General features: G+C 36.0%; 1 long non-coding RNA gene across 1 annotated transcript in view; it reads left to right on the plus strand.

The window, feature by feature from the left end:
- LOC115290815 overlaps positions 1-14,498 on the plus strand; it is a 40,200-nt gene that overhangs the window by 12,751 nt on the left and 12,951 nt on the right. The window contains exons 2-3 of the long non-coding RNA XR_003908225.1: positions 5,903-6,015; positions 10,965-11,035. This is a non-coding gene — a long non-coding RNA (uncharacterized LOC115290815). The remainder of the gene's footprint in view (positions 1-5,902; positions 6,016-10,964; positions 11,036-14,498) is intronic.

Raw genomic sequence — 14,498 nt, forward strand, 5'->3', positions numbered from 1 at the left:
TCTCAATGCCTTCTTTGAATATCCAATGCTTTCTAAATTTCATATACTAATCAAGTATTATTTTCTATTTAGGAGATAATATAAATCTCTAAAAACTTTAGAGGACTCTGGGTCAATGGTAAACTAAATTTTTGGTTCCCAACTACTCTCTAAATCAGGAGCAGTTTTTCTATGAGAGAGAAAAGTGGAGGTGGGTCTGAGACACCTTCTCTCTGTGTCTCCAGGCAAAGAAAGTGTTCACTGCAGCCTTGGGGGAAAGTAGCCCTTTACTGAGACTCAAGGTGAAGACTTCTAAATTTGTGGAGGCCTCAGGCCTACTGCCTCACTGGGAGGAGTAGAGACTGTTTGCTTTCCAAAAGTTCTAGAAACAAAAAGATATTCTTTCAATGTTCATAGTATATGGTTAACAGTTTTCCAGATTGGACTTTAAAAAATCCATTAATATGTTGTTTACTAGAGACATATATAAACAAAAGATAAAGAAATTATAAAACCGAATAATGAAAGACTATACCAGGTAAACATAAACCAAAAAAAATCGATAAAACAAATATGTCATAATCAAGTATATTCATCAGCATGGTTAATCTGAGAAATACAAAGTTTGTTTAACCCTAGAAAATCAATCAATGAAATTTACTCTACTAATGAAATACAGGAAAAAAAATCACATATTGTTTCTACAAATTTGGAAAAAGTGTTTGATAGATTTCGACACCTATTAACGATTAAATTAAAGGAATAATTCTCTGAAAGACTAAATAGAAGCAAACTTCCTCAACTTGATAAAGAATGCCAGTAAACATCATACTCAGTGAAGGCAGTTTTAAATACATTCTTTTTTTAAGATCAGGAAGAGGACAAATATGTATTTATTACAGAAATGGCCCATGTTATGACCAATGCAAATGACAAGAAAGAAGAGCTAAGAGTTTCAGTTCTGGTTCTCATGGAGTAGTTGGGATCCTACGTAAACAACTATAACAGTTTGCCAAAAATATTATAAAACAACTATTCACAGACATAATCCTTGATAGGAGTAAAGAACACTAAAAAACCATGAAGTAAGACAACAAAAAGGTAATATCTTTATAAGATGGAAATTTTGAAAACCTTTCAAAGCGGTACCTTTCGAGATATTGTTCTAAACTTAAGTGAATATGTCCTTCAAAACTAAAGGGAAAATAAAGATGTTTTTAAACTTATAAGAAAACTAACCAAAAAAACTCAAAGAATCTGTTGCCAGAACGTGTGCACACAAGATATAATATAGTAAATTCTTCAGACTGAAGAAAAATGTTACCAGATAGAAGCATTAGACTGTAAGAAGGTATGAAGTACACTTAAAAGGGTAAATATATAGGAAACAAAAATAAACATTGACTCTTAAAACAGCAATAATATCTCCTGTGATTTGTAACACGTGTAAAAGTAGGATATATAACAAAAATACCACAAGAGAGGGAAGCAGTAATCGAAATTGTAACTCTTCCAAACTTTTTATTGTTTGAGAAATGGTAAAGTACTAATTTAAAAAAGACTATAATGAATCAGATATGTATTATAATTTCAAGCATAGCCAATAAAACAATAATAACATGATATAACTGAAGAGCTAATAGAGGCAAAAAAATGAAATAACAAAAAAAAATAAAGCAAGCAAGAAAGGAAAAATAAATGATACAAAACAGATGAGAACATAGAAAGCAAATATCAATATAGTAGACATGAGCTCAATTATATCATCAATTAGATTAATGAAAATGGCACAGAAAATACAAGAGAAGACTGACATCTTCTAGTGCCAGAAAATAAGAAATAGCACAAAAAAAAAAAAAAGGATGGAGGAATGGAAAAGTTACAATGGCCAATGCTAGAGAGATGTGAGCAACAAAATAAAGTAACCCATATTTTCTTTATGCTATAAAGCAAACACCATGGCCAATTAGTCATACTGCTTTGCCTGATAAGATGACCCAAACTTTCCCTCTTTTTTTTTTTTATGTTTACTTATTTCTGAGAGACAGAACACAAGCAGGAGAGGGGCAGAGAATGGGAGACACAGAATCAAAAGCAGACTCCAGGCTCCAAGGTGTCAGCACAGAGCCAGCTGCGGGGCTTGGTCCATGGACCGTGAGATCATGACCTGAGCTGAAGTCTGATGCTTAGTTGACTGAGCCACCCAGCCGCCCCCCAAACTTTCACTTTTAAAGGATCTGAAGCTGTTAACAATCCTGTCTCAATTGAATTGCTGTAGTTTTCCACTGGCTTTTTTATTTAAAGAGCTTTATTGAGATATAATCCATATCTACATAATTGACTCATTTAAAATGTATAATTCTGTGGTTTTTAGTATACTCACAGAGTTGTACACCAACTACCATAATCAATTTTAGAACATATTAATCACCCAAAAAGAAACCTCACACCTATCAGCAGCACCTCAACCCCGTTCCAGCCTAGATAACTGCTAATATACTTCCTATTTCTAGAGATTGCCTATTTTGGACATTTCCTACAAATGGAGTCATGTATGTGAGTTTTTTCCTTTTTTATGTGTCTGTCCTCTTTCACTTGGCATAATATTCTCAAGATGCATCCGTGTTATAGCATGTAATAGTACAATATTCTTTATGCCTACATGCCTGAGTACTATTCAAACTCAGAACAGAATATACCAAGATACACCATATTTTGTTCATCCATTCATCAGTTAATAGACATGTAATTTGTTTCTACCTTTGACTACTATTAATAATGCTGTTGTAGACATTCATGGACAAATGTCTGAGTGGATCCATTTGCTTTTCTCATGGGAGCACTCTGATGCCAGACCAGATTATTTCCTGCTTTTAAAAATACATTCTTGGGGCACCTGAGTGGCTCAGTTAAGTGACCAACTTCGGCTCAGGTCCTGATCTTGTCATTCCTGAGTTACAGCCCCACATTGGGCTCTCTGCTGTCAGTGCAGAGCCTGCTTTGAATTCTCTGTCTCCCTGACTGTCTGCAACTGCCCCGTCATTCTCTCTCTCTCTCTTTCAAAACTAAATAAACGTTAAAAATTTAAGGAAAAAACACACACTCTTTTTTTTTTTTTATTCTCCTTTGAATGATAGCAACCCAATTTCCCTTTCATAGCCAGGATCAATCACTACAGCAACCATAGTAATTTTCTGGCCTATTTATTCAATGTCGGTAAGAGCCCAAAGTGGCCAGGAGGCAAGAGTAGCTTATCTGCAAGTGATGACATAGATTTACTCCAAAATCTTAAGATCGACACTGTAATTCTCCAATTGGGGCCTGCATGAAGTTGAAACAGTATCTCTATCTGCCACAGATGCTTTAAGCACCATGGAATCTGCTGGGTCATATGTCCTGAGCAACAGACAATTTGCACCGATGACTGGATCTTTTACAGAACCTACTCCTTTCCTGAGCCAAGCTAAAAAATGGGAGCTTTTCTGGAAACTCAGTAAATGGATCAGAGGAACATATTCAAATGAAGTAGATACTGCCTTTATGATCCAAAGAGACCCGCTATGGTTCATGCCTATCTCTTACTAGTAGGAGACTCTAAATGCAGCACTTTGTTCTTCACCTAGGAGAGATATTTCAACATAACCTAGAGGAGAGTTAGCACAATTTTTCTACAGAGGGCTAGCAAGTAAATATTATAGGCCCTGCTGTACATATAGTTTCTGTTACATATTATTTGTTCTTTCTTAAATGATCATTTAAAAATGTAAAAACCACTCTTAGTTCACAGGTTGTATAAAAGCAGACCATTGACCAGCTAGCTGTGCCCTGCAAGTTATAGTTTGGGACACTGCCTTAGACCACCAGGACACTAATAATTTCTCTGAGGTGGCAAACCTCTGGATTTTTGTGAGATCTATTTTACACCTTCAGGCATGCAAGTGTCTTACCAAGGCATCTAGAATTGTTGTTACTTCCCACTCTCCAGATCCTCAGCACAATGGACTAGGATGGTGTCCTATGAAACGGAGAGATGATAGAGGTCCCTACAGCCTCAATTATGACATAAGCCTTGGAAGTTGAGCATATTTTTAACAGCAGCTGCAACTGGAGCCATCATATGATACGGTTTATGATAAGTAACAGTAATTTTCCAGGATTCTTCTATCTTCTACAGAAGATAAATAATGAGTTCATGGGCATCACCATCCCTACCTCCTCTAAGTCCTTGTTAGTGGCACTAATCTCTGAAGCCCCTCCAGGAATGCAATATTGCTTTCTATTCACTATTTTGAAAAATGAATAGTTATAGTGGCATTTCCTTTCCTGTCATAATAGCGCACTCTACTAAGGTCATGGAATCAATGTGGAGACAACTACTAAGCATGTCAATTCCACCTATGCATTCCAACATGGGGAAATATCACAGGGTGTGTTCAGTAGGCTCTCTGTAAGACAAACCGAAGCCAAAATTGCATTGATAACCTAACATTCAGAATTCTCTATCTGCCTGGTAGACCACATAGCATAGAGATCTCTAGGAATTGTGTCAGTTTAGTAATCCCTGAAAAGTCTGATTTTTTCCCCCCTCCCCAATGCATAATCACCATGGCAAATGGCCATAGGTCTCTTTGGAGGCAGCTAAGAGGAAGACATAGTATACATTTTGGCTACATAGCAGGTCCCTCCTCAGGGAGACTTGGCCTCTCTTGATTTAAGGGACTCTGGACTTGTCAACTGGTTTAACTCTTGTAGTTGATTAAAGAACTAAGTCTTCTTTAGTGGTTCATGTCAGGGTTCCATAAACCAGATCTAGATCTTCTTGCTTATACAAACCAAATAAGACCATATTAAACTCCCTATTGTGCATTGAGTTGTATCCCCAAAAACATATGTTGAAGTCCTGATATCTGATACATATAAATGTGACTTAATTTGGAAATGGGGCTGTTGCAGATGTAATTAATATTTAATTTAAGGAGAAGTCATACTGGAATAGGGTAGTCCCTTAATCAAATATGACTGATAAGAAAAAAAAAAAACAAAGAGACAAAAACACAAGGAGAATGCCATGTGAAGATAGACTGATATTGGAGTGATGTGTCAACAATCCAGGAAATGCCAAGGACTTCCAGCAACCCCAGAAGCTAAGGCAAAGTCACGACAGATTTTCCTCTTGAGGTTTCAGAGAGAACATGACACAGCCTACACCTTGATTTCAGACTTCTGGTCTCTAGAACTGTGAAAGAATAGACTTCTGTTTTTAAAGCTACCTAGATTGTGACATTTTGTTACAGCAGCCTTAAGAAACTAGTATGCTTCCCAGCTATTCAGGACCCCGAGCATCCTACATTGGCCAGTGCTGACGATCTCCGTGGGGAAGACCACTGTGACGATTGCCTTTGTTACGTTATCTGTTATGGTAGGTAACCAGGTCATCTTATTTTTAGTAATTAAGTGCTGTCTCTTGGCTCCTGCCATCCAGGATCCTATCATTTCCAACTGAATTCGAGAATGAAAAGATTTCTTTTGCACAGTGGAAGTCATGGGCAAAGTTAACAGATATGTGACAGACTAATACACATCCAAAAGCAAGATGGAATTATTAACTAGATCACACAATGTCTACAAATCAGCAAGGCAAAAATAAGTAATCAAATAGAAGCCGTCCATTGTGCAGAAATGTAGAAGTCAAGGCTAGAAAGGTAGAAATGTTTAGCCATAGTAGTCATCAAAGAAATGTAAATTAATATAATTACAGATTCCTTTATGCTCATGAGATGAGAAAGAACTAGAATGTCTGTTGAAGGAGGTAATCAACTAGACATTATCAGTTGACCTGTAAGCTGGACCCAGGAAATTGGAGGTGCTCCACCCCCTCTCATTTTCCTGGAATGTGTGTTCTGCTTGTTTTCCCTGTTCTCAGAAACTGCTCCAAGGATACAAACTTGAGATTAAAATGTGGTGCTAAAGCTATCTGGATGATGTAAATGACTGAACCCAGTGAAGGCCTCTATATAAACTTCTAAGATTCTGCAGGTAGGTGCTGAGATCTCATCTTGTGTCTATCCAAGACAAGCCTAGCCTCATATGTAAGTTCCTTTGCTTATTAAGCCCACTACATGCCAATCTGGAGTGGTCTGCCTCTTTCTTTGGTCTCTCTCTGCCCTGTGGGTACAGGGTGCAGTTTGCAAATCAACAGAGTCACATGGCACCAAGCATTGGTAAGGATAGGAGATAATAAGAACTCTGATGATTATTGATAGCAGTGTAAGTAGGTTCAGTCACTCAGAGAACAATCTAGACATATATTAGTATTCCTATCTCAAAGAAACTACCCCACAAACCCATGGAGGGATACATAAAGGTTCTTAATACAGCATTACTTATGAAAGTAAGGAGTTGGAAGCAATCTAGATATCTATCATTAGGGAAATAAGTAAATTCTTTTTTTAGAGTAGAATGAAATTGTGGATGCATGTTATGCAGTATGACATAGAAAGTCTTGTTGAATTTTCTTGCCAAAATAGACCATTGCCTGAACTTTTCACTTCATATATCTACTACTTCCATGGTCCAGGTGATGTTATTCCTTGTTAGATGATTGCAATAGCCTGCAAATGATCTCCATACTCTACTTTTGGAACTTCCAATCTATTTTCAACATGGTGGGGGAAAATGACCTTAAAATGTATCAGTGTTCTCAGATAAAAACATAACTGCCTTCCAATTGATTAAACTTTTGTCTTACATTCTCAAATAAGATTTTATAGTTTGGGGGTTTTGTTTGTTTTTTACTTATTTAATCATGGCTTGATTCTGTAAAGATTTATTGGTTATATACCCTGTATTTATTCAGTGCACTAGCACTTTTGTACTGAGGTACAGAAGTGAATAAGACAAACAAAAACTTAACTCTCAAAGAAGGTGCATTACAGCAAGAATTTTAGGTAATAAGAATGCAATAAATAAATGTCAAATACAATGTTAGGGAGTCATACGTGCTTTGAAGAAATATAGTATGGGATTAGAGAATATGAGAAGTAGGCAAGGCAATTGCTATTTATAAAGGTCTATACTTTCTTGTTTATTTTTATTCCCAGTTATTTCATTTTTGTTCACTATTATTCATGGAGAAACAGAGTGCAGACAGCAAAGTAATACTTCAAAAATTATCAGTATTGGTGTCCTAAAGATACACTATTTATGTCAAAAGTTTAAAAAGAAACATTCATAGAACAAAAATAAACTTTATGATATTAAAGATTCTGAAAGCAGAAATACAAAACCCTATGAAAATGTTAGGATATAATCTCTAAGAAACTATTATAAAAAGATAAAGAGATGTAAACAGAAAATAAAAATAAGAAAATAGAGGATCAGTACAGTCAGAACAACATAAGGATAAAAGATTCCAGAAGAGAGAACAGAGAGAAAAGATAAGAGAACAATTACCAAGTAATAAAATAATAATATTAAATAATACTGCAATGCTCAAAATGTGGCATGCAATTTTTTAAATTGAATAAGCCTATCAAGTGCTTGATATAACGGTTGGAAAAGTATTTTACAGTAAGTCACATAAGTCATATGATATTTCAGAACATTGGAGACACATAGAAATTTCTAGAAGCATTCAGGGTGGGTTAGGATAGAACCAGTTTACATGGGTTGTAAATACACTGAAGGATTTTTTTAGCTGTAGCAAAGAATTTAAGAACAACTAAGTAACAGGTTCATAGAAAATTCAAGAAAAGAAATACAAGTGCAAAAATAAAAATTTTTAAATTATTAGAAATATAGTACATTACATAATTTAGCTATAAGCAATATCCACAGTTATGAAAATGTAAATATTAAATATTTGACTTAGTCAACTTAGCCAACTAACAAAAGTTAGTTAAATATTTAGTATGCATATGTTCAAATGGTAGAGATGCTGGGGAAAGGACAAGTACAGGTGTGGGCTGAGGGAGAAAGATGAAGTCCTTGTTGTCAATAGTTGGATATCAATAGGTACTGTTTAAAACTAAAAAGGTGATGACAACTTGTAAAGTGAAAGCAGAGAAGGGCAGGTTGGAACCCAACATCATCTTTTTCTTTTTCCTCTTACTTTTTACCTACCCCCTTTCCACCAACAAAGAATCTGGTTTGAAAGTAAACATCAGAAAATATCTGCTGCTACAACCCTGATGTTTGTTCTTCCCTTTTTTTTTTTTTTTTTTTTGGATTTTGAGAATAAGGAAAATTCTCCTAAGAGAAGCTCTCCCTTTAGCTTTTCTTCCATATTCTCAATTCCTCCCTCTCTCTATCATTACTTTGATACTGATGTCTTCTCTCTGAAAAGAAAATGGAAGCTTTCCTCAATTATTTTTCATATACCTCTAAATGCATATCTGATGGCTTTGTGAAAAACATAAATTATCTCAATATCATCTCTAAAAAATGGACCTTATAATCTCTTATTGAAAAAAATCTGACAATGAAGATTCCAGGATAATGCCTGGCATATAAGAAGTTTACAATCAGTGGTGGGTTTTGCTACTGATGGTAGTACTAGTCCTCATTTTACTTGCTCTGTTGCCAAAACTGAGCCATGTCATTGTGTGTATAAAATGTAATTGATGGACACAATATGCATTGGACAGCATTTGCACTCAGTAAATATTTGTTGAATGAATAAATCAATATATATGGGAATGAGTGCTTGGTGCTGGAGGCTTTTGTCTACCAAACTGACTGTCCTATTTACAGTGAAGTGATCTTTCTGGTTAGATTTTTCCCCAGAGAATTCTATTTTTATTTTAATTGAAGAGTGGTTATAAAGCTAATTGACTATTTGCATTTGCAGGAAACTATTCCCACCTCCCATCAACCCCAAACTCCAAGGAGCAATCAATGTTTAGAGGTTTCCACCCATACCAGTGGTTTAAAAGAAGTAAAGCCTAAGATTAATGTAGATAGCTTGTCAGATATGTACTTAGACTTTTTTTAAATGAATCCAACTCAGGCAAGTCAGTAATTAATGCCATAAAATTCAGCTCAACAGAAACGCAATTGAAAAATGAGAATAACATAACAGAGAGTTCTCTTGAAAGAATGGTTATCCAGGGTTGCTATTTTTAAAGCCTAATTCAAGGCACTTTGCCCCTTACATGAAAGCAAAGATAGAGGCATATCATATTGTATATAAACATAACACTTTTCCTTATATCTTGAGAGCCATATTCAGTATGGACATGTTAGATGTATACAATGTTTAAGAAAAACACTAACATATATTTTGAGAGCAAGATATCAAAATGAGACAAAGAAAGTGAAGAAAAATAAGTAAATGTGTAAGTCTACAAGCATAGTATATTTATATATTTAGAAGATAAAAATATTCAGTGGAGGGGCACTTTGGTAGCTCAGTCTGTAGAGCATCTGATTCTTGAATTCAGCTCAGGTCCTGACTCCAGGGTCATGGGATCAAGCCCAATATTGGACTCCAGGCTGAGTGTAGAGCGTGGTTAAGATTCTACCTCTGTCTCTCTCTGTCTCCCTCTGCCCCACTCCTCAACTCTCTCCAAAATAAAATTTTACTTTTAATTTTTTAAAATTCAATGTATTTTATTAAAAAATTATCTAAAGAGTTAAAACAAGTGAATAGTGGTTTCTTAGAAGAAAACCTTTATGAATTACAAATTTATTAATTTTTTAAATGTAAAACTAAAATTGTTTTTTTCTCTACTAGAAAAAATTAAATTAGACAAAACAAAAACAAAAACAAAGCCTGATGAGGGAAGAAAATAGAGTACAACTAATTTAAAATTTGGCACTTCCACAGACATACTTGTGACAAAAAAAATTCATCTTTCATCTAACAATGTGATGTCAAGTAGAATAAAAATATGTAGGAGACAGAAATTTTAACCTATAAAAGGGAATTATTTTAAATCAAATTTAGACTAATTGAAAATCAAGTAAAATCTAAGTATGAATTGCTATGGTTCAAATACTAATATTTTATGAAATCAATCATTTCACATTTGAGTAACATTCTCTTTTCAGTCATTTGTACCTGTGTGTTAAAACTGTGTGCATGTGTTGTGATATTTCTATATGTATTATTGAAACAATTTACAAGAAGAAGTGAGGGTATTAGAGGGTTTAGAATCAAATCGATGCAAAAATTATCATGTGAAATAGCAGAATTGGCTATAGTGTATAGTTTACACAGTATTTTCCAAATTCTGGGTTATTAAAACAGCTTTGGTTTCAACCTGGAATTTTCTAGTTCCATATTCAATTTCTATAAGTAATATTTATAAGTTCCTCTAAAACAAAAATGAATACAACCATGGCTCTATCAGCATATTTGGCTCTCTGACCTCGCCGGTGAAGATTATACTAGTACTTTGGAGCATGTTATGTAGTATGCTTCAGTCCACATGCTTCAATAGCTTTTCTTTTTACTGTATAATCAAGTTGAATTTGAAAAAGGCAATATTCAGACCTCTCTTTAATATGACCTTATTTTACTCATCCTCTAAAACAAGTCACTGTCAGAAATACGTATCCTATGACCCTCACTTATATGTACATACATTATACAGCCTCTCCTCACCTGCTAAGCTGTGGTCAGTGCTCAGCCAGGGTGGTGTTCCACCCTGTGGTTTTCCAGTAATGACCAGCAGCATGGATCTTTCCCCTGTCTTGGAGAAGTTACAACATGTCCTATGTTGTCCACTGATTTTTGATTTACTATCTTTATTATTATATAAACACACACACACATGCACGCCCGGGTTCTTACATTTATAAAGTTCATTCTCAAACAGATTCTAAGCTACCAAAATAGATAAATTTGGACTTCAGTTTCTCGTGTGTCTTGTATTTATCAAAAACAATCACCATAACAGCTATAAAAACACTGCTGTTAATTTTCCAACTAGATAAATATTAATAGTGTTTCTCCCTGCTAAAAATCTCTTATTTGTTGACAGATTATTCCTGGTTCCAGCATCATGGGAGATGGGGAAAAGCTAGAAATCAGGAACAAAAATAGAAAGGTGTGGTAAGTAGTTTGGCTTGAGGGCCTTGAAGGAAATTTATTCACTCATCAAACATTTATTTAATGTCTCCTATGAAGTAAGGATTGTGGTGTATTCAAAGGTGAAATATCTGTACCTTCATGTAAGGAGTTTTATATGCTCAGATTCTCTAGAGTGAGACAGCAAGAAATCAATATTTATAACCATATGGGATAAGTACTGGAATATGTGTTTGCATAGAGTATTGAGGAGATAAAGGAAGAGAAGCAAAATGAGTTTGGCCAGGAGAAAGCATTTCAAAGCAGAAATCCTGGAGATGACTTTTGAACTGGGCCTCAAGGAGAATAAGAGTTAGCTAGTCTCATAGGGGAAGGCCATTTAATACAAGGAGAGGATCATGTGCCCAAGGGGAGAGGCAAGAAAATATAGGATGTATGCAGGGGATCACAAGTAACTTGGTATAGCTAGAGTGGAGTCCACAGAAGAGGGTAGGAGGAAAAAAATAGGATCAGAGTGAGACAGCTGCCAAATCATAGTATGTCATGGCATTTAGATTTGATCATGTAGAGGATAGGGAGTCATGGGAACGTTCATAAACAGTGCAGTGGTGTGATCATATTTGCATCTTAGAAAGATCACTTTGATACCCATGCCAAGGATAGATTGGGAGGGAGGAGTCAGAAGGCAGGGAGATAATTTAATAATACAAAAGAGAAATGATATCAGGCTGAACAAGCTGAAAGAGCAGTGGAGATAGAGAGGAGGGAGTCAATTTAAGTAACAGAAGAGGGTATGAAATGAATTCAGTATTCATTCAGTAACATCGTATAATTGAGAGTGAGGAACCTAGACTGAGACCCACAATGATGGCTGGAGTGACAGAATAGATGTTACTACAGTCTATCAATAGAGAAACTTAGAGTGTGAGATGGTCAATTTATTAGGATCTAAGTGTCCTGAGGACAAGAGAGAAATCTGGGCTAGAGTCATCAGCATGAAGCCAAGGATGTAAATGAGACTTCTCAGGAAGAATAGAAAGAATAGAGAGAAAATGGTCAAGAAAATACTCTGGTTAGTCTCATCATGTATTTTGTGGTTGTTCAGCGGAGTGTAAGATCAATTTATTGTGATTTAGACTTGGGGCTGAGATGAGGGTCCCTAAGCTGGCCAGAGTTTGTATAATTTGGACTTCCTATTGGTGCTAATGCAGGGAAAACAGAGGTGTCTTATGGGTTTGACCAGATGTTTGGCAAAAGGGAGAGTGAGGGGTAGGGCTTGAAAGCTGTCAGTCAAACATCTAAGGTGGAGTCAGATTTTATTACACCCTCAACCCTACTGAACTCCATGTTGGCTCTGGACCACATCTGGTCTCAGATATTTAAACTTCAAAGTTATCTGTGCCATGGAATTGGGGATTTGTTTGTTATAGCAATCTAAACTCTACCCTGCCTGATACAGTGAGTGATATCATGAAGCTCTAAGAGGTAAAGTCCTCAAAACACATGAAAGAGAAATGAAGATATGATAGTGACAAGGAGGGAGAAAAAAAAGAGAGAAGTCTATACATACTTGCCGTATTTCTCAGAAGTAAAGAAAGGAAGATGGAAGAAAGAAAGGAAGGGAAGGAGGGACAGAATGAGGGAAGAAAGAAAGAAGAAATAAAGAGGGAGAAAGATTTCATAAAGAGGCTGCAAGTCTGAAGGAGAGAATGCTGGGCCCTCTCTTGCTGTCTGGCCCTTACATGAGCCACCAATATATATGAGGAAACAAGAGAAGCCTCTCTTGAAATGGTTGGTAAGATAGAGGAGCTTTCTGAGAGAATGATAGTTTACACTTAAACAAAGTAGTTAAAGGGAGAATTTTGTGAGAGATATGAGTTAAAATAGTGGGTTTACAAGAGATCAGAGCTTCCCTGGGGCAGAATAGACTCATTTTAAGAAGATGCATCTTGAAGGAAGCGTAGAGTAGTTGGAAAACAGGATTAGTGTGTGGGTCAACAATGGAGGGGAGTTGGATTCTCCTCACCGGATGAGAATGATGGGGAAGGAAAAGAGGGTAACTGGGGGACTCTGGGTTAGATATGAATCTCTGATGTGAAATCATGCTTGGACTTTAACTTGTATGTGGTAGGGAAGTGACAGACAGCTTTTGAGGAGAGAGGTATGACAGACTGATCTTTTAGAAAATCTAGCCTAAGAATAAACAGAATAAATAAAAAATTAGGGGCTAATAAAGCAGTCAGGAGATAGAACTAATGAATTTTACTTGGTTGAAGTGTTATAACTTGTATAAAATCTATAAATTCAACTGGTAGGAAATTGAAACTCTTCCACTGGACTTCTGAAGTACTTGTTTCTACCTTAATTACACACTTAACCACATTGTATTATGCTTTTTCTGTTTTCACATTTGTCATCCCCATAGCCTAAGAGCCCTTTGTGAATAAGTGATGTCTTTTCCATACCTGTATCCCCAGGGGTCTGGGCCTGACACAGGAAAGCATTCAGCAACATTTTTTTAAGTAAATAAATGAGGCCATTGGAATATTTAAGACATATAGTGAATAGGCCCCCTACCAAAAGAGTGACAACAGGAGTGGAGAGAAAGAAGGTCATCAGAGGCATAAGGTATCAGAGGCATAAGGCATAAGGGAACACGGTGAATGAATGAAGAAAAGAGAACACTAAGCACCAACTACCATATCCAGACTGAAAGACATCTTGGGCTACAACAGGCACAGATACAACTTGTGACAATGGGAACAAGCAGACACACAGGTCCCCACTTTCTCTTATTTCAGCTCATATTTGTTGGGGCCTGGGAGTGGCATGGAGGGTTGAAGAGGTGGAAGGATCAGTGAGAGTAAGATATGACTTCCTATTATATGATATAAGAAGATTCATAATGTAAATTCGAAGGCACACAGTCAACCGAAAGCCCAGAAATAAAAGACAATATTCTAGATACAGATTAGCATATGAAACTGGACTAAGCTACTGAAGCTCTGGTGACAGTTTTAAGAATGTTTCTTGTTCCAAAGTTCTATGAGGTTTGAACCCTTCATAATATGCAAAAATGTATTTTCATCAATATCAAGTATCACTTAAACACAATGCCTTTAGAGAGCATATGTATAGAATATCCTGTATGTAAGTTAATAAAAATTTTATGACCAAACTATTTCAAGGAATTAAAAGAATATGATCAACTTTCTGGATCTCAACTGAGGCAGAAACAAAGGCAAAGATTATGACTACAGACACAGTGAACTGAGTATCAAAGCATTCCAAAAGAACATAAAATCAATTAAATGTATAGAATGATCAACAGCAATATAACAAGTATGTTGACAGTAGTAAAACTGATCCTCTATTTGAAGCAGAGAGGGAGGCAAGCCATAAGAGACAAATACAGAGGATAACTGGGAATTGATGGGCAGTGGCGGGGCGGCGGGTAAGAAAATGGGCGAGGGGCATTGAGGAGGGA

Source organism: Suricata suricatta, chromosome 4 (genome assembly GCF_006229205.1).
Source record: "Suricata suricatta isolate VVHF042 chromosome 4, meerkat_22Aug2017_6uvM2_HiC, whole genome shotgun sequence".
Taxonomy (NCBI): domain Eukaryota; kingdom Metazoa; phylum Chordata; class Mammalia; order Carnivora; family Herpestidae; genus Suricata; species Suricata suricatta.